At 30.1% G+C, this 22,025-nt stretch overlaps 1 protein-coding gene and 1 non-coding gene across 2 annotated transcripts in view; both read left to right on the top strand.

The window, feature by feature from the left end:
• LOC120770991 (protein Shroom) overlaps positions 1-22,025 on the top strand; it is a 279,299-nt gene that overhangs the window by 177,191 nt on the left and 80,083 nt on the right. The gene's annotated exons all lie outside the window — the stretch shown is intronic.
• Positions 17,533-17,605, top strand: Trnak-cuu. The gene has a single exon. It is a non-coding gene; the product is annotated as a tRNA-Lys (tRNA).

Genomic DNA, 22,025 nt, shown 5'->3' with positions numbered 1-22,025 from the left:
TATTCAATAATTAAAAGTTAATTAAAATTAAATTTTAATAAATTAAAAAAGTACTTCTTATTCAAATTATTTAAAAAAAACTAACTTAAATTTTTTTAATTGTAAATTTTATATAGCATGCATACATATTAAAATTAGCAAATTAAATTCAACTTAAACTACACTAATTAAATTAAACTTTTAATTAACTTAAATTTAATTAATTTAAAAATATATTTTTAATTATAAATTTTATATAATTTTCAATTTTTTATTAAATTTTCGATAATTTAAACATTTTTTAGTCATAAATTTTATGTAATTATAATTAATTATATAGTTAAGAACTTAAAAATCAAGAATTACGTAAAACATATTTTTTTTAAACTAGTTTAAAAATAATAGTTTAAAAAAAATATTTTGTGGTTTTATTTTTAACTTCGAACATTATATAATATATAATATTACAAATTATATGGCTTATCGATTTTTGGAAAATTTCTATCGATAATTGTTATAGAAATAGCTACTTTGTAATAATAAGAGCTGAAGTATTTATTGTGGTAAAAATATATAATGCTTATCGATTGTTATGCAAATTATTTATCGATAGTTCAATAGTGTTTATCGAAATATCGAATTTCTATTAATACGTTTTTAAGTATTTAACGCTTATCGTTTGTTTGGTATATTGTTTATCGATAGTGTTTATCCAGTTGCCTATTTTTAATGCCTGTAGAATTATCGAACTTTTACTAATTTTAATATCTACATATTTACTATGCTAAAATGTTTAATGCTTACCGATCGTTTTGGATATTATTAATCGATAGTTATTAGGAACTTATCGACTTAGTTATAGTGTTTATCGAGTTATCGACTTTTTACCAAAACATTATTAAATTTTTATTATGGTAAAAAATACATATCGCTTGCTAATTGTTGTGCACACTACGTATGGAGAGTTTTTGTACAGCTATCGATTTTGTTATGGTTGTAAAAATGTCAAATCTTTCGTATTTACATATTTACTATGGTAGGAAATTTACTGTTTATCGATTTTTTCTGATACGCATTTTTTTAACTATTTAACGCACATCGATTGTTTTGCATATTATGTATCGATATTTTTATCGGTTATCATTATTTTTATCATTTATGATTTTGTTATGGACACGTAAATAAAATTTTTTACCACTATCATATTTAGTATAACTTCAAATTTTAGGGTGCATTCCAACATTTGATAAGTCTCAGTGTTTTTTTCTTTAAAAAAGTAGGGAACCTCGAATGGATTATATCATTCGAGAACAGGTAGCCAGAAAATAACCAGTTTTTATGCAAATGGCAACTATGGTCTCATTTTTAACACAAACAATAAACTTTTTCATACATTTTAACTCCTTTTGTTTAAAAAACAGTAATAGGAACTTTTAAAATATAATATAAGAAATTTTTCTAAAGTTAATTTCGATTAATATCGATAATTGTTGATTTTACGGAAAACATAAATAAGAATGTTTTTCAAATTTTTTTAAATTTTTAACCAAAATTGTGTATCTGCATATACAAATTTCAAATAAATCTCTAACTGATATCAAATTTACTTTTTTTAAATTAAAAGAAAAATTTCGCATTAAATTTGGGTCAACCTTTGAACAATGTTATAATCAAATGTTCAAAACGATTTTTTAAAGTATATAATAAATATGTATATGTACAGTATATTATATCAGATGTATGCGGCCAAGTTGCAAGTTTGACGCGGTTGCTGTTGTTGCAAGCAAATTTTAGTATTCTAAAATTCAATTTGTGAGAACTCATTTTCAAATGTTGGATTGGTGATATTTTACATAACTATATAAAGCATAATATTTGGTTACATAAGTATCAATGCAAAAACTTACATAAATACATACTATGCATATGTATATAACACTTTCTCAGACTAGTTACTGTGACTACCAATAATATTTGCACGGTATGTTGAGCACGCAACCAGCGCATAGCAGTCAACTGCCAAAACTTAAAAAAATACGCACGCATTTCTGTCTCAAGCCGAGTGCTGCTTTACTGTTATTAAACATAAATAAAGGAAAATACACATGCATACGCCGGTAAGACAAGCATCTAGTCATAGAGGAAGTAGCAGACAACTCAAATTTACAAACGTAAAACCAACAAAAATTGGAAAAACAACAAATAGTAGAAAAAATGCCATGCTGTCCATCAGCAGATTATTAGAGTAACACGAAGTAATTTAAAATTTTTGTTTACTGACTGCAACACGACTCTAACGCCATTTACAAGCTATGCATATAAATCATATGTAGTCCAACTATTTTTGCGTTTTAAGAGCCAAAGCATAAAAATATAAAAAAAATGGTTATAATAAGCGGAAAACATGTGTAAGATTTGTTGGCTGCTGATAAGCTTCGCTTTTCATTAACACTAACTCTGTTTCGTTGCCAAAGTATACTAACTTGTAGCAGCATTGAGTCAAGCACTTATGATTGTGTGACTTTAGGCTTGTTATACTTATATGCCAAATATTCAACATTTTGGTATCGCTTAAATTTTTTTCTTGTTCAACTCATAATTTATTTATGAGTTATTACCAAAATATTCATTCATTATTTTATCTAAATCTTTTTCGAAAATTCTTGTAAGCATCTAGGAAGTTGTTTGCCCACGAGCGACCTTAGCTTTTTACTAGATACGTTTTTTGGTTATATTACTTGCCCTGGGGGTGCTTGTAACTCAATTTAATCACTTACAATATGAACTATTAAAAGTTACATGCACAAATTATAAACTGTAAGGTCAGCTGAAATCGCTTCTTAGTTGATAAGCATCTAGTAATTATCCAAAAATATTGTGAGTGAAAGAATTTTTGGTGGAGAGCATAAAGTGGCGGCACTTAGTAAAGAAAGAATCAGTTGTTATAATGTTTTAAATTAAATTAAGCTCAATTCAGAATTGCCTTAGCAATATTTTTATTATTTTTGGTTATTCATAAGCTAAATACTACTCGTGTATGGTACGAATCCCATTATTCATTGCACATCAGTAATGATTACTATTTTAGTTAGTAATTTGCGTTCCGAAATAAGTTAAAAAAAAATATAAAAAAAATGTAATACAATTTTTATTCTCATTTGGTTATATAGTTTGTAATCAGGTGTAGTGATGTAATGCATTAGTAATGATTACTATTTTAAAAGTGATGATTATTCTGGAAAAAATATATATCAAGGATAATTTTCCTACATAATTTGTATGGGTACCAGGTCTGACTACTCTTAACATTAGTAATCAGTACTGTTCTACTAAGTAATGATTATTACTAACAAAAAATTAAAAAAAAAAGTTTAATAAAGTGTTTATTCTCATTTGGTTATATAGTTTGTAATCAGGTGAAGTGATGTAATACATTAGTAATGATTACATTTTAAAAGTAATGATTCTTCTGAAAAAAAAAAATTATTGTGCACATTTCATATATAATTTATAAAGAGAGCAGGTCTGACTACTCTTAAGATTAGTAATCAGTACTGTTCTAGTAATGATTATTACAAAAAATTAAAAAAAAAAGTTTAATAAAGTGTTTATTTTTGTTTAGTTATATAGAATGTAATCAAGTCTAGTGATGCAATGCATTAGTAATGATTACCATTAATGATTATTCTAAAAAAAATTACAATGAGCACATTTCCTACATAATTTATATGGGTACCAGGTCTGACTACTTTTAACGTTCCACCAAGTAATGATTACTACTAACAAAAAATTAAATAAAAAAAATTAATACAATTTTTTTCTCGTTTGGTTATACAGTATGTAATCAGGTCTAATTATGTAATGCATTAGTAATGATTACTGTTTTAAAAAGTAATGATTACTCTGAAACAAAATATTTGCAATACTGATATTATTTTCATCATTATGTATATAAAGCTCAGAGCCGACTATTAAGTATTTGCGTTAGTTATCACTACTTTTCTACTGAGTAATGATTACTATTAACAAAAAATTAAAAGACTAATAAAAAATTAAATTCTATCCACAATTTTTGCAATTTTTCTCCGACTCTTTTGTTAGAAGATTCCCAGAAAGGATTAGAATTAAAAACATTTGTTTTTTTTTTGCATTTAAAATAATTTTTTCTCAACCCAACAGCCCTCACTGCACCTCCGCGTTGCTCACTTAAGTCTTTCGTTTGACAGCGTCGTTTGCCTCGCCCGTTTCTTTGTCTTATTTTTATTGCTTCCTGCTGCTCACTTTTGTTTTTATGCATCGCTTCGGCTGCTGCTGCTTAATTTTTAATATTTTTTCAGCATTTTCTTAGTCGCTCTTACTTTTTACGATTTGTTTTTGCTTTTCTTGTTACCTTTACGTGAAAATTATTTTGACACAAATAAATTTAGTGGGTCACGAGTGCCAGGCGATGACAGCCGTGCTGCATAAGCAGCACAACAACAACGTTTTTTAGTATTTTCAGCACTAAAACAATAACAAATGTGGTATTAATAGCATCTGCAAGCAGTAAAGCAGCTGACAGACGGCGACAACAACCGTTAACATCGCTCAAATCAGTAACTCAGTCGAATGTTGGGGGGCGTGTACGCGACGGCAGTGAAATTATCACGCACATACACATATACTAGCATATACACGCATGCTTTTTATGCGTTTGACTTATTTTAGTGCTTTTCGTGTGGCCTGCTTCCTTACTAAACTCTTCTCTGATGTGTTTGTGTTCGTGTGTGTGTGTGTCGAACACTTACAAGCTCACTTAATGTTTTTGTTAATTGAAATTTAATTTGTAGTTATCCCTTTTCTGCTGTTTTTTGTTTTCTTTGTTTAACTGTATATATAACAATTACGATCTGACAGTTATAAAACACTTAAAAATATGTAACGATTAAGTTTTTCAGCGACGCATGACTTGGCTGTCGAGATTTCTTCAAGTGGAGCTGTTGTTTTTTTACTACTCTGCGTTGAGATTTATGATTTTTCTACGGTTTCTTTGCTATATTTTTGTTTGTATTTTAAAACAAATCTGTGGTCACAATTTTAATGATTTTTTCTTTGTTTTCTCTTTGCAGGTAATTTGAAAAATGCTAATGAAATGAGTGAATGATATCATAAAGGTATTTGGTGTTATTTTATGAAATTTAAAAATTAATTTTGGAAGAGTTCTAAATTTTTGGAACCATAAATGATTTATGGGAAATTATTTTTACGAAATTAAAATAAGTAATATGTGATTATTATTTGAAAATATTTTTGAACATCCACTGATCGATAATTTTGTTTATTAAAATTATTTCCATATATTTAGTTTTTTCAAAAATTTTAATTAAAGTTGGAAATATAATTACTTCATTTTACGCAATTATTTTCAAAATCAATACATCTATGATTTTTAATATTTTTAGAGTTTTTTTTACTTAAAATTACCATTAACATTTTTTTAACTAAAGCTTTCGATGTAAAGCTTTCCTTATAAGGCGATAATGTAGCCAAAAAAAAAGCATTTTCGAAGCCTCAATCCATCAATATTCTTAGTTTTAAACAATATCTTAATAACTTATGATTTTTTATTTAATTTAATTTTATTTCATTTAATTTCATTTAATTTTATTTTATTTTATTTTATTTTATTTTATTTTATTTTATTTTATTTTATTTTATTTTTTTATTTTATTTTATTTTATTTTATTTTACATAAATCATTTTATAAAATTATATTAAAATGTTCTGAGAGACTCTAAAATGTTTACAAATTATTAGTAGCGCCATTAAATAATTCTTTCTGAAACAAAAACAAAAAACAAAACTAAATATTAATTTTTCTTATAAAATACACCAAAAGTATCAAACTAAAGTAAAATAGTACGTCAAATACGGCTTTTAGACAACTTTGAAAACCAGCGCCTTCTATTGGCAGCTTAAAAGTTCACCAAAATTTTTTAAACTTAATCAGAAATTACTGTTAATATTTAGGATGTACATATATAATGAAACGAATGTAATAAAAAACTTGAAGCGCTTATTTAAATAACCTCAAAAAATTGTTGATAAACATTTCTGACAGAAGAAAATATCACCAAATCTTATTAAAAGCTTCTGAGACATTTGGGAGTTACCAAATCTGTTGAAAATACTTCTGAAACGTTTGGCGGTTCATCAGAACTATATGTCAAATAGGTATTTCCATCTTCAAGCCTTGAACTAAGGAAAGCAAATGCGATTTTACTCTCCATACAGCCGATAATATGCCCACCTTCCTAAATTGCTATAATATGCTATGATTTACAATTACTTCCAATAACAAAAATAATAAATAAATAACAGTTTTCTAATTATGTCACAATAAAATTTACTCAATTAAAAATTTCTACAGTGTTGCTAATTTTCATTATTTGACAGCTAATCACATAAATGTCTCAATATTACCACTACTAATATATTTTAAACAATTTCATTGCCTCTCAACCTATTGCTACACCCTTTATATTGCATTACAATGTCAACTTCAAATGTAACTGTTGATTGTCATCTATTTACTGTCACAAATTGTGGCCAGTGAGTTCATTAAAAAGTTTGACAGCTGTCAAAAGTGAGTGCGGCTTAAAATGGCAAAAAACAGCGATTGTCATTGTAATGTTGTCACATAACTGTCAAAATGCAATTGTAACGAACTGCCTAGCGGAAGTTATGCAATTAAATATTTTAAGTGAATTTCTGTTAAGGTGAAAAGCGATTTGTTTTATTTGATTACTAACTGACACAATTAACTTTTTATATTTTTTTTACTATTTAAATTTTGAAGTTCGGTTATATATTTAGGTGAATTTCGATAACTTTAAATTAATTTGAAAAATAATTTATTGCTAAAAATTAAGTATTTGTAATTTAAATTTGAGGTTACGTTGAATATATAAGTTTAAGTGATTTTTTTTATGCTTTATTCATATAAATATTAAATTAATGTTAAAAATAGAATCGACTATTTTCAATTTGAGGTTAGAATTGAATTTGAGGTTATAGTTAAATTTTTCAAAATTGGTAATATTTTTTTAATATTTTAATAAAAAACCACTATTTTTGACAGAGTAGATTTTTTTGAATAACAACAATATTATAAGCAAATCTTTAATATATAAAAAACAAAAAACAAAAAACATAAAGTTCGATAAAAAATAATCATAAATAATAGAAAATAATAGAAAACATTAAAAAATTGATAAATAATAAAATATTTTAATAAAAACAACTATTTATGGCAGCACAGCTTTTTTTAATAAAAACAATATTTCACGAAAATCTTTAATATTAAAAAAAAATACAAAAATATAAAAATATAAAATTCGAATTAAATACAAAAAGTGACATTTCTCAGCTTAAAAATCGCACTTAGACCATAAAAGTAACCGCTACCGGTTTTGCATCAAAACAAAAACAAAAAGTATATAACATTGAAAAACTTGAAACTCATTGAGTGGAAGAAAGCAGCAAAATGAACTGACTACTGACTTAAGGTCAAGAAAACAAAAAAGAAAAGGAAAAAATAATAAATAAACCAAACCAAAAGCAATAAAAAATAAAAAAATATAATATAACCCATAACAAACAAACCAACAAAATATGCGGTTGCACTTCGTTGCAATAAAATCCAATGGCCTTTCAAAATACTTTGAATTTGCTTGTAATTTTTTTTACTTTTTTACAATTTTTTCAGTCTAAGTGTCTGGGAATTTCACAACAAAAAACATACAAAAACAAACAAAGCGTTTCAAATCGCTGCACAGCTCATCGCTGAGCTATTGAGCACTTACAACACGCCAGAGGCCCCCAAACCTTCTCACCCAGCGCAGCGCACAAACCGGCAACACTCTCCATTGCACTTTTTGTGCCGCTTAGCTGTTGCTGCAGCACTCAACAACTCAACAGTTAGTCATAAATTATTGCTCTACATGAAAAAGCCATAATCGCCGCTGCGAAGTGTGCAATAAAAAATAAATAAGAATATAATGTGAAAAATATTATTTTTTAATAAAAAAAATAGAAATAAAATAAAGTAGGTAATGAAATTAATTTTCCAGCTAATAATAAGCAGCACTATGCATCTCAGTCGCTCGCTGCTGCACTTTGCGGCAGAAATTGACAACTTGCCACACAAGTGTCCCGGCCTCTCAAATTAAATGAGTCATTTTCATTAAACGCTAACTTTACTGACTTGTTGTAAGTTTAGGAGACAGCTTAGCTAAGCATAGAAGATTTGAATTTTCTTCTCAGCTCAGCGCTATGTAACTTGCTTTGGTGACAGTCACAGCTGGATACGAGCAACAGGTTAATTAAAGCGGAACCTTGACGTGTCTCGCAGGTGAAACTGAATTTTCAAATTATGTCAATCAAATAATTAAATACATCGATTATTACATATATAATTACATATGTGTAACCGCATGTGAACGATTAGTAATTAGTCACGAAGGCAGAAAAGATTTCTCGGAGTTAATATTAAAATAATAATGTCCCCAGAAGTTAGCTCTAAAGGCAGAAATTTGCTGGAATTTCGCGCTGCATACTAGAAAATGTTTAGGTATAATTTATTTTGTTAAATGACAGTTATTTTGTTAAAAGACAACTATCTTATACTCATTTTACGAGATACAGAATTTCAAATAGCTTGGGTAATTGCTGATTGTCAAATATTGCCTTAGCTTATATCACAGTTTTATTCTCCTCAAGTCTTTCGTTTTTATAAGTGTGCACGAAAATAACTGACCACTAAAGCCGAGAGAGTTGACTGCCTGACTGTAGTAATGATCGTGGGTTTGAGTATCGGATGGATTAAATTGTCTTTATTATTAATTTTTTGCTGAAATTATCAGTGTGCACGATATCACAAAAGCAGAGAAACTAGTGCCTCCAGACAACTTCCCAGATTAAATTAAGCTATCTCTGATTTTGAAATGTTTGTGTTTTTTTTTGACCAAGACAGTTGACGGCCATAGTGGACATGGGTTTGAGTCTCGGTTGAATAAAGTTTAATAATATTATTTTTTTGTTGAAATTATAAGTGTTCACGAAAATAACCGACCACTAAAGCCAAGAGAATTGAGTTACTCAATGTTGTAATAATCGTGGGTTTGAGTCTCGGATGAAATACATTTTTTCGGCATTATTTTTTGATTAAATTCAGAAATTAATGCCTACCGGCAATATTTCTAACATATCCTAGTATGAATTTAGCTTAGTATGGTTTTAGAATGTTTGTATTTCACTGTTGACAGTCATATTGATTGTAGGTTCGCGTCTCGGATGAATTTAGTTTATTACTATTATTTTTTGCTGAAATTCAGAAATGAATGTGCGTAAGATATTCCAGGATGAATTTAATTGCCTCTTGTTTTGAAAATTTTCCGTTTTTCGTAAGAGTAATATCTTAAGAATACATACATACATAAGTTGTTTATCATTTTTTTACGAAAATAAAGCTTAAAAAAAACAAGAGTCACGTACTCTTTCTTTTAGAAAAGATATTACCAACGAAAATTAACTTTTAACCGTGTCTTTTTTTGCCACTGAAACTTTTCTACTTAGCATAACTGTTTCTGAATATGTAGAAATTAGAAGATTCTCTAGTCCTTTACATTATTGAGCACTCCGCAGATACTTAGAGGTAGTTCGAAAGAAGCAACTGGTAAAGTAAATTAATCTTAAGGCCACATTACCAGCAAAACAATGTTTATGAAGTGCTCATTACAGCTCTCCATGAATATGGTATATCGAAAAAACGCTCTCAAAAACCTAAAGATGACTCGAAAACAACAGCACAGCTTTGTGGTCGGAGTAGTCGATCTCTCAAGTAAATTTACTTGACTACGGAAAAAATTGTGACCATTTCTAAATTGTATTTACTCTCGCTTGCCAAGCTCCCTTCTAAGCGCGTTGAGGCTGATTGGAGCATTCTAAAGAACAGAGGCCAAATTACACTAGGTCGCAGGGTAGAGCACAAGTTGGCTCTATCCTAGAAGCTATTACCTCGTAGCATATAATTTGACGCTTCATAAGGAACATGGTAAATTAGATTGATTGTTATTGGTCGATTTGAGAAGAGTAAGCTAAAATATAGGTCAATAAAAAGAAAATATATTAATATTAAAAAAAATTCTGAAAAATTCCAAGAATTACAGAAATTATTTTTTAAATGTATATAAATTCACATGCCAATAAGTGAGCTCAACTTTTGTGCCAAATTTTGCCAGGTAATTACTTTCCACAACATATTACGCCTCGCATTCGCCACAAAGTCTACAAAAACACGTTTTTGTTGTACACTTATAATATTTATTGCGTTACGCATTTTTTATGCGTCAACATTGGTATGCGCATGCGAGCTGCAGGAATGAATTGGCCGTGTGCGTGCGCATGCGCAGTACGAATATCCACTACAACGCTTGTCAGTTGAAGTGGCACGACTTGTCAAAGTTGTCACAAACACAGAATAGTGGTTAACGGTACTTAAAACTACACCATTCGTGCGAATTTTGATGAACGATTTTTTGTGATAATTACTATAAAATTTATAACAAAACTTGTTCGTCGTTTTGCGCGCGGCGCGTAACAATTTTTAATGGGCGCATTGACACAAAGAGGAAGGCGCAGAATATTTTGGGCAACTTCATGAAGACGCCAGAAGCAAAGCGTTGACATCGTCATTTTAATTTTTTCACCTTTTTAATTTTTATATTTTGTCCTCAGGAATTTTTATAATTCTACGCCGGACTTCTTACTCAGCAAGCAGCTGCAAATACTTGTATATAATATTTCTCTTTGTTGTTGCCCATCACGCATAACTCATGATCAGCGCTGCGCGTTCAACGCATAATTGCCCAATACCGTTGCCTTATTTATTAAAAATTCATTGCGCGTAAAAAATTGCAGAAAATATTTGTAAAATATGCTGATCGAAAAATTCATATTGAAAATTCGCACGCAAGAATTTCGCCAGCACAATAAAGACGCGACTTAAAAAGGCGGCACGCAAGTCACTTGAGTTTTGGTGGAGAAATAGGCCGCGCGCAAACACACAAATTAGTCGACCACGCTTTGGCAGCGACAACAACAAAAAAATATGGCGAGAAAGAACCGAAAATGCTCAAGAATGCGCAAAAAGCTCATTATCAAAATGTAGCGCGTTCAACAGCAGACAGACTGACAGTCATTTCATGCAAGCATTCGTCAGCGTTGTCCATCACACGCACGCACACACACACTTATGCAAGAGCAGTGCGTTCAAAATTTACGATGACAATAATTTTGCACGCATCAATGAGTGCTACCTTTCACCCGCTCCAAAGCAAGAAAAAATGAAATAACCTTGCGCTTCAAGCCCCCAACGCTCGTCCCCGCTGCTCTAAGAAGCCCACTCTCACTCATTAAGAGCGCGCGCGTCCAAGCTGTGTTACTGCTGCGCAGCGTCTGCGCGTTTACCTGCACGCCCGTCCATTTTGTACTGTTAAATGTGTGATTGTGTAAGAGTACCGTTAGATTCGCAAATGCGCTGCCAAGCAGGTGAGTTGGTGTATGTGTGAGTGTGTGCGCGTCATTAAACGTTTATTTTGACATTTCTATTTTTTATGCGGCGTTGTCAGTTCTTTTTAAGGCGTTCGCTCTTGAAAATTCAGATTAATTCAGTTTGACAAAGCGCAGCTTCGGTTTGTTTCATTTCGTTTTTTTGCTTTTTTTTCTCTTTTCTCTACTAAAAATAGTGATTTTGTTGTTTTTGCTCATGTTAATGACAATAGTCATTAAAATATTTGACGCAAAACAAACAAAGCAGCGGCACAAATGAAATGAAAACAAAAACAGTCAAAAAAAATATTTGTTTTGACTTTACCTTTTTCGAGTTTAGTTTTTGTTGGTTTTTCATTGAAATACCGTTGATGTTTTTATTTATTTATTTTTTTATTTTGCTTTTGTATTCAGATCGTCATTTGCTTTTGCTTATATTTTGCTTCGTTTGCACAGCTTGCGTGTTGTCTTTTGGAATTAGAATTTCCCATTTTAGCGTTTATGACTTTTTCTAGAATTTTCCTAAAACACAAATACGTAGATGATCACCCTACGGTTTTTCAATTGAAAATTTTTATCAAAAGAGCAAAATAGTACAAAAATGAGAATTTATGCATAAATATAAAAGAAAACAAAGAAAGCTTTTCCGAGCTTTAATGCCAATCTTATAGCTTTCACTAGTCCACAATATAGTAGTGTTACGAAAATAGAAAAATTTAATATAAATACAAATGAAGAAGAAAAAGAAGTAAACTTTTCAGAGCTTTCATTGGTATGCTTAAGAGCTTTCACAGAATATCAATATATATTAACAACAATATACTTTGACGAAAAATACAAAAATGTATTATAAATACAAAAGCAGCAAACTTTTCGGAAAGCTCAATACTAAATTTCGTTTAAAAGCTTCTGAGCTTTTCACTAATATCCCATTCCCCTAAAGTTAACAAATTTTGAAAATATAATTCGTTTCCATTTATATATTTAAATGAAAAATTTTACTTCAAGAAGCTTTTATTGGAGCTTTCACATAAAGCCAATGCTATAATAAGCTCAAATGACTTCAAATTCGTTGTTATTGTATACTAAAAACAAAAATTAGCAAAAACACCACTTCAATATATACAAAAGCACCCGAAATTAAATTAAACTTTGTTTCAAAACTTCAAAGCTTTTGGATAATATTTTATACTCCCAAAATGCGTAAATGTTAAAAATGTGTGCCTTATCCTACTACGCATTTAGTTTTATAAAGAACTTTATTTTAGTGACCTTTTTTTAGATGCTTCCCAAAAAGCTTTTGCTAAAAAAACCATAAATTACCACAAATTTATCGTATTCATAAAACTAAAAATTTAAATTAAACGAATCCGAGGTTCCGTTTCCAGATTTAGTAATTTTTGTGAAGTGCCTTAAAGCTTTCATACTTTTTAATGTGCTTTTAACGCAACGGAATGCAACAATATGACACCGAGCTTCCTTCCTCCAGATTTAGTAATTTTAGTGAACTGCCTGAAAGCTTTCATACTTTTTAATATGTTTTTAAGCCAATGAAATGCAAAAAATATACACTTTTATGAACTAAAACATAAACTGTATGCTTAAGAATTTATTTTTAATTTTCCTTTCATATCTGTCTTAAAGCTTTTAAAATTTCCTTTTAATCTGGAAAGTAATTTTATGCTAAAAGCATTAATATGGTGTTTTTATTGATTAATTTTTTCGAATACGTGAAACTCAATTTCGATTCAGCTTGGAGCTTTCATGAAAGCTTTTTCGAATGCTTGTTCTCCAATTTCGATTGTGGGCTGCTGACTATTTACTTATGAAGAATCCACAATAATTCACCGTTATAAGCGCATTTAATTACTTTAAACAATTAAATATGAAGTCATTTGGAATTTTAGCAAAATTAACTGTTATTTATTTTATTTCATAGGAAGTCATAAATTCCCAAACAAGCGAGCAGAACGTTTTTTAGCATTTGCGTGACATTGACAGATAAATTATACCGTTAGAGTACTTTTTCGATTTTTTTTTTGTTATTCACAACAAAACGAGTTCGCTTTGTTTGTAGGGGGTTGGCACGGTATATAGAGCAACCATGAAAAGAATGCCCAGGGCTCAAATGCTCAAAATATGGTCGCTGTGTAAAAAGAACACTAAAATGGCTTTGTTTCACTTTCAAGCGTCTCTTTTTTTATTTATTTATAATTATTTTGTGAGTTTGAGTTTTTTCCTCTAACGACTCCACATGACACCAGCGCAAACGCTGTTAGGCGGATGGCTGATGGCCAGCGACAGCGTATTTTTCTAGAGAAACAGCGGTAATGGAGCATTTCATTTAAATATTAACACGTTCATGTGTTTGTTGGTGTGTTTGTATATGGTATTTTGTGTTTTATTTTAGTTTTGTTGTATGTTGTTTAATTTTTATATTTTATTTTGGAATACTCACAGCCTAACATGACTGCTATTATTATATCGCGCATCTATTATGTGTGCTCAGCAGTCGCTGGCAAACTCGTTAATTAAACTTAATTACGTAGAACGAATATCTGATGTACTTGAAACTGCTGGCGGCAATATCTGTGGAATCTTTCGTAGTAATTTGAAAAACTAAAAAATTCTTTGAAATTCGCGCAGTAAAATTGAAGCTGTGTTGAGAGGCATGCTGGAGCGCAACGGTGTTTGAAATGTTGTCTGTCTACAAGCATGTATCTCCAGATGTGTTTAAAAAAATTATCAGTGCCAAGTAGCCATAGAGTGTGGGCTTCTGATAATTATTCAAATTACTTAAATAAAATTAGCTAACAAATTGTGCTTAATTGTGCAGCGAAAATCGCATGAAACTCGCCGCGTGCTGTCAGTGATTGTTTTATTTAATCAATTAGCTTAGCACATTGTTTGTGGAAAAAATGTGCACGTATGGAAGGTTGTTTATTTTTATACCCTGAACAGCCTATATAAAGTGTGGAACGAAGTTTATAATAGCATTAAAGAAACGTCGGAGGCCCTAAACAGTTTAGCATGATGAACTGATTTGATAGAACATCTGCCTGCATATACACAAACCAGTCTCTTAGTTTTAAAGAAATCGATCTGATATTTCACACGTTTCTTTTGTTTTCCAAGAAGCTGTAAATATGTCGGAATCAGTAACATCAGATCACTTTGGCATATAGCTGCCATACAAACTGAACGATCAAAATCAACTTCTTGTATGAAGAACTTTTGCATTTTAGGAGATATATTTCTGAAATTTGATGAAAAGCAAGGTTATTATTTGGGCATAAATTGTTTAGATCAGATCACTATAGCATATAGCTGCCATACAAAGTGAGTGTTCGAAATAAAGTCCTTATAGGAACACTTTTCTATTTGACAAGATATCTTCAAAAAAATTGGCATAAATTACTGTCCAAGACAACGCTGTAGTCTTCGAAAAAATTCTCCAGATCGGACCACTTTAGCATAAAGCTGTCATACAAAGTGAGCGATCTCAATTGACTCCTTGCCTTGTATGAAGAACTTTTATATTTTAGAAAATATCTTCTTGAAATTTGGTAGAGATTATTATTGATGGCAACGCTACTATCTACGCACATATCATTCTAATCGTAATCCTATAGCCAATAGCTGTCATACAAACTGACAGATCAAAATCAAGTTAAAGATATTTTTATTCCTTTTTCTTGTTATAATAAATGCACCTGTGAAGGGTATTATAGCTTCGCTGCAGTTGATGTTAATATTTTTTTTGTTTTATTATTTATTATTGTTTTAGTAGGCATACATTTTGTTTAGGAAATTAATTAATTGCTCATTGTTATTATTAAATTATTTCATACCATTTTGAATGAATCCACAGGCGGTCCAGGCGGTGGCCAACTGACCACTTGGTGTCAGCAGGTTCAAGACAAATACATACTAACAAAATTAAAAAAATGCATACGTATATAAAATTAAAAAAAAAAAATTGACTAAAAATACAAAAAAAAAATGAAAAACAAATTAAAAAAAAATTAACCAAGAAATTTAAAATAAACTAAAAAAAATTAAGAAAAATTAAAAAAAAAATTACAAAAAAATTAAAACAAATTTATATAAGAAATTAAAAATGTTAAACAGCTCTATCTTAATTGTTTTTAACTTTTTCTGATAGACTGTTTTTCTTAAAACACACTTTTTACAAAAACATATTAACAAAATTAATGAAAGGTATATGTATGTATATGTGTATAAAAAATTAGAAAAAAATTTAAAAAATTAAAAAAAAATTCAAACAAAATTAAATAAAAAAATGAAAAAGGAATTAAAGAAAATTAAAAAAAAATTTAAACAAAATTTAATTAAAATAAATTCAAGTAAGAAAATTGAAATTGTTAATCAACTCTATACTCATTGTTTATAAATTTTTTTGATCGATTGTTAATTTTCAAACAAACTTCTTGCTTGTTATTATTTATTACTCTTTAGTTTAACTTTTAACCTCAAGTCGATTTTTCTATATCTGCTTTATTTAATGATAATAATAATTTTTTTTTTGTATTTCATTTTATTTTATTTTATTTACTTATTTTTTTTAATTATTATTACTTTTTCCTGCACCCATCATTGATGTTATCACTGCATTTAATGACTCTCCGCCATGCGTCTACTGACCTGCCCATCCCATCGATCACACATTCAATTAAATTCAAGGTTGAAAACTGCATACCCAACAATTCAAGTTTAAGGTGCAAACTCATCGACATATTTTCTTTAAGTTAATTATACTAAAATTCATAAATAGTAGGATTTTTAAATGTTAAGAAAACTCCGCATGCTGTTTTCTAAATTAACTTACTGATATAATTAACATTTTTTGTGTTTGGTAATGATTTAGGAACGCGCTTTGGACTAATTCGCATATATGTATGTATATATATACATTAAAAAATACTATTTCAATTTAATTTATAAAAAATACAAGACTAAATCATTAGCGGTAAAACACATCTCTAATCACAATCATCGGACTTTAGCATTTTAATTTTTAACTGGATTCTTTATCGCTTTTTACAATCATCAACCAATCGTTCCCAGTAACTCCAGACACACTATCTAACCAAAAATCAACAAAAACAAAATCAAATAACCGCCAAAAAATGTATTTTTAGTAATTTGTTAAGTATAGACCTACTTCGATGAACCATAAGCGGTGACACACGCAGTTTATTGACTATGCGCATTGTTTTCGGTTATTATCAATTAATTAGCGAAGCAGCAAGAAACAAAAGCGCAAATGATAAATGCGCACAATTAATATTCTATGAAACCAAAAAGCAAGAGCAATAAAAAATTCGGACAATGAATCAATAAACGAAATTAGTTTGAAAGCAAAAAAGCGAAAAAAAATTTTCGCAAGCGAAATTCGATCGGAAAGAATACCCACGCTTAGTCAGCGCACGGCGAAAATGGCATAAGATTTGAGAATGCAAATTGAATGCTGATAAAGCTCAATAATCGAGCTTACCTTTGCACGTTAGTATATATACATATATATAAGTATGTAGCATACATACTACTTACTTGTATAATGCCACCAAATTAATTCTGTGCTCACACACACTTTATCGATGAGTAGATAGGCGAGGATCGCGCCGCGACATTCGGTGAGTATCTACACGGTGTGGTCAGTCAGTCAGCTATCAGTTCTACAGTTCCTTGTCAGAAACGCCCACAAGCGTACGCGCTTATCTACACACACTATAATACATACATCTATAAATATATCTTCAAATTTTGTTTGGCGCTATAAATAAATTGAGATACCGCTTACTTATAGCATAATTTTTAATGAAAATGCCAGTGTATTCTGCTGCTGAAGAGACTTGTTAACACATTTGCTTATAAATAATTGTTTATATCGCTTTATAACACCAAATTCTAGTGTGATTGTTGACAGCTAAAGATCTCAGTGCCCGGCTAGCTCAGTCGGTAGAGCATGAGACTCTTAATCTCAGGGTCGTGGGTTCGAGCCCCACGTTGGGCGAAGGAATTTTTTTCCAATTTAGAAAACATATTAGAAGATATTAATTAGGTTTATATGAGATAGTATTGATCTGGTTTTATCCCAATGATACATGCAGTTAAGAGGCTACAGACTAATAAAATGCTGCCAGTGTTTTATCATAGTTCCCCACATACAATCAATCTCGATATTGGTTATATGGGGGCTAGGTCAAGTTTTCTACCAATTTTATTCCTCTTCGCCACAAAGATACATATATTTTTATGATTAAAACAGGCCTTCTAAATTTTTTTAAGATAACTCACATATTCGCCGATATATCCAGCATAAGGTCTCCCATAAGTTAAGTATATGGGGGCTAAAGGCAGTATTGATCTGATTCAACCCATTTTTAATGCACAGAATTACTATATCAGGAATGGATTCTCTCTGAATTCCAATGATATATCTTATAGCCTTAACAGACGGCAGCGTTAATCCGGATTAACTGCGCACTTAATCGGATCCAAATTTGTAGGTGACAGACGGCAGCTATGCGAGTTTGAAACTCTCATAAACAGCTCATTGTCCTTTTTATAATATTTCAATGAAAATTGATAGAAGATAAACATTACAGTTATTAGCCGACCAATTTTTACCAAACCATTTTTTATTACAAAAACATATCAACACATTATTTTTAAAACTGCATCATAACATAGAAGTTTTGTTGATATTATATTAAGAATTTGATAAACAGCTGTCAGGGTTGCTTGTATTTCATTCACAATAGATGAAAATTGGCCATTTTTAACAATGTTGCCAACGAAAATCTCACAAACTCCCTAAAATTTTGAGAGTTATTTTTGGATCCAGCAACGGAGTTAGCTGTGGTAACTCCTGAATTAATCCCGAAAAATGCAATTAATCTGGTTTAACGCTGCCGTCTGTCAATGCTATTACAGATTGACCCATATTTTCGGTGACAAGTCAAATATAGGCTCTGGGGTCCGCATATTCGGTACCTAGCAGTTCGAACACTTTAGATTCGATTTGAGCAGAGTTTGGTCATATGGTGGAATACTTCAAAGACACTCTTCTTGATTGGTGTACTGGAAAGTGAAAGAATCAAAAAAAATTTAAAATTGCGTTATATGGAAAGTAGACGTGGTTGTACTCCGATTTCGCCTATTTTCACACTGTGATAAAGGAGTGTTAAAATAATATTATGTAACGAATTTGGTTGAAATCGGTCGAGCAGATTCCGAAATAATGGGTTGTCAAAAAAGTCTTGCGGTATTTTTATTGAATTTTTTCTATTGAAATTGAAGTGAACTTTTGATGACTCATGCCCAGCTCTTGACCGATACTACGGCTGCTACTCTGCCGGTCTCTTTCGACCAATTCTCGCAATTCAAAATGATTTCAAACTGGCGATGCGAAATCCATTGTCCAATTTTGACCCCGGCTCTTGTAAAGCCATTTCAGTGGTAAAATTTAATATCTCAGTAGTTTTTTTTTAGTAGGATTTAACAATACCGTTATACTGGGAGTAAGCGTTGTTATGATCCGATTTCATTTATTTTCACACTACCGATGAGGACCTTAAAGGATTTATATATATTTAAATACATTTTTTCACATATTTTTGTTTTTTTGTCTAAAAAATTACCAGATCAAACATCGCTGACTAAATTTCTAATACAAATTGGAGCAACAATTTCGAGCCTCTTGAAGGAGAAATACTCGCGTTTGACTTAATTTTATGCCATTCACATACGGCAGCCGAAAAGGCAACAACAAAAATTATCTACACAAAACTCTCATGCGATCGGCGAACATTTATTTGGATTACCAATTTACCTTATCGCCCAACAAAATAGTATTTGTTGTTGTATAATTTCTGATTAACTGCTGAAAGCCACCGACACTCAGACAGATCGTCATCTGCATACCCCGCAAGCAGCTTTGGGTATTTGGGCACACACTTGAAGCGCAGCTCTCCACACGCTGCTACCTAAGCGCTGCCTTTGTTTACATTGTTCAGCGCCGCTTATCAGCTTTTGTTAGATTGTAAGCTTTATGTTGCTGATTAACACTCCAGCCAACAAAGCGCTTGTGGCGGCAACGGCGGTGACAGAGGTGACAGCAGCGGTGGCTGCGGCGTCAGTGCGTTTATTACTACCGCATTGTTTTGGTGTGGACATTGTTGTGATTGTTGGCTATGTTGTTATTGTTATTATACATTTTGAAGTTGTTGCTGTTACTACTACCGCTGTTGCATATAAAAGACGAGCATTATGCATATTAAGTGCTTTCACTTTTTATTCATATGAATATGACAACAACAAAAATTTAAGCCAAGAGAGATAAATAACAAAAAAAACGGAAAATAGGAAAAAAATGAAACGAGAAATGATATCGGACAGGAAAAAGTATAAGAAATTTGCTTTTTCAAATATTCACAACAAAAAGACGCGCATTAAGCGCTTAAAAAGTAGAGGAAGCGTGAGTCAAAGCGACTGGCTTAGTGTCTTCAAGCCACAAGACGCACATGGAGACGGCTCACATACAAAATTTTTCATGAAAATACATCTACACAAGCATTTACAACTGTAAGTATGTATATATGCATGTATAGCCGACCGTTAGCGCTAAATAGTTGACAGCAATGCCTTTTAACAAAAGCGTGTAAAGAGCAAGATGCGCATGCGCGGCTGAGGAAATGCCGCGGCTGGCGTCTTTGCTGTTAGCAAGCAAATGTTACTACAACAACAACGATAGTGATTTGCCACAAAGCTTAACATTTGCCGGCATCAAAGGTGGTTCATTGTTGCTTTTGTTTTTTTGTGAGCCGTCGCCAACTGCACTTGCTGTGGAATTTTTGCGCTTTTCCAGCCACACTTCGTTGGTTTTTCAAGCAGCCGTTCAAAGGCCACATCAACCAATGCCTATTTGCCACAATATTTTTGCTTTGGACATTTACACGCTTTGCTGATCATACGAAATGATGCTTGAGTTGGCAACAGTGAAAGAGGAAGCTGGCGCCTCGCTGAAAATGCCGACAGTAAGTCAAACTTATTTGCGCTTTTTCGCGTTTCTCTAAGGCGGCGCTTCCGCTGAATGTGCGGTTTGCGCAAGCGTAGATGTGCAACAAGCAGTGGCGAGGGGATTGAAGAGGGAGTTTTGAGTTTGATAGGTGGATAGCACATCCGGAAAAATCTGTTTAAAATAAAAAAGAAACATATGTAAATTTTTTCGTAAAAAAAAAATTCTACAATTTGCTTTGTTTTTTTACGAAATATTTCATTATATTATTTTGGCTTACATTTTCCAGTAAAAATAATTAACAAAATGTAAATTTCCAATCAAACCAGAAATAAAATATTTTAATTTTTTTAAATAATAAAATTCACTATTTCCTGAACAAATATATTAAAAATTATTTGTTTTTATATTAAAAATATATATTTTTTAATTGTGCCTAATATAAACCTTTCTTCTTTAATAAACTAGTGCTTTCATTTTTTTTCTGAATAAAAAAATTTAAATTTTATTTTTTCTTCAAGGCAGTAGAAAAATATTGTAAATTTTCAAAAGTATTCGAAAACTAAAATTAAAAAAATATTTCTTAGAAAGAAAATATTACTTTGAAAATTATTTTGTTTTTTTAATTACTTCTATTTTTCGAGATTTAAAAATTTTATATTTTCTCTGAATTGTTATAACGGTTTTTTTTGTGCGAATTCGCTTACTTATTTTTATATAAAATTTTAATATTTTTATTGAAAATTTGCCGACATACATACTATATATTTATGTTATATTTTAAGCTACTTTAAATTGTAAAACCAATTAATTAACATTTTGACCCAAAAAATTATAGCTTTATTTCAAAAAGAATTTAATTTGGTACAAAAAAATTAAATTTAAAGAAAACATATTTAATTAATAAAAAAAATAATTAATATTAATTAATTAAAAATAGTAATTAATAAAAAAATTCCAAAAAAAAATAGATATGACTTTAAACTGTTCAAAACCATAAAATTGATTTAAATATTGGCTCTTAAAAACTATATTTTTTATAAGAAAGGATTAAAATAAAATTGTAGTTTAATTAAAAGTTGAAATTAATTAAAAATTAATTGATTAAAAATATATAAGGTGGAAATTATTTAATTAAAAGAATTGAGCAAAATTTAATTAATAAATTAAAGAAAAATAAAAAAGAAATTTGTAAAATTTAAAAATAATTTTAAAAATTAAGAAAAAAATTTTAAAAATTAAAAAATCAGTAACAATTTCATATATACAATTGCATGCAATCGTTATCTCTTCAAAAAAAAAAATTTTTAACTTTTACTTTTCTAGGTCGTACGGCGTTCATTAACCAAAAACAATAAAAATATAAAAAATTAATTATACAAACTAAAAAATAATATTTTTTTATATTTGTTAT

This window comes from Bactrocera tryoni, chromosome 3 (assembly GCF_016617805.1).
Source record: "Bactrocera tryoni isolate S06 chromosome 3, CSIRO_BtryS06_freeze2, whole genome shotgun sequence".
Lineage (NCBI taxonomy): Eukaryota > Metazoa > Arthropoda > Insecta > Diptera > Tephritidae > Bactrocera > Bactrocera tryoni.
The sequence above is the reverse complement of the archived record's forward strand: the minus strand, read 5'-3'. Positions and strand labels throughout refer to the sequence as shown.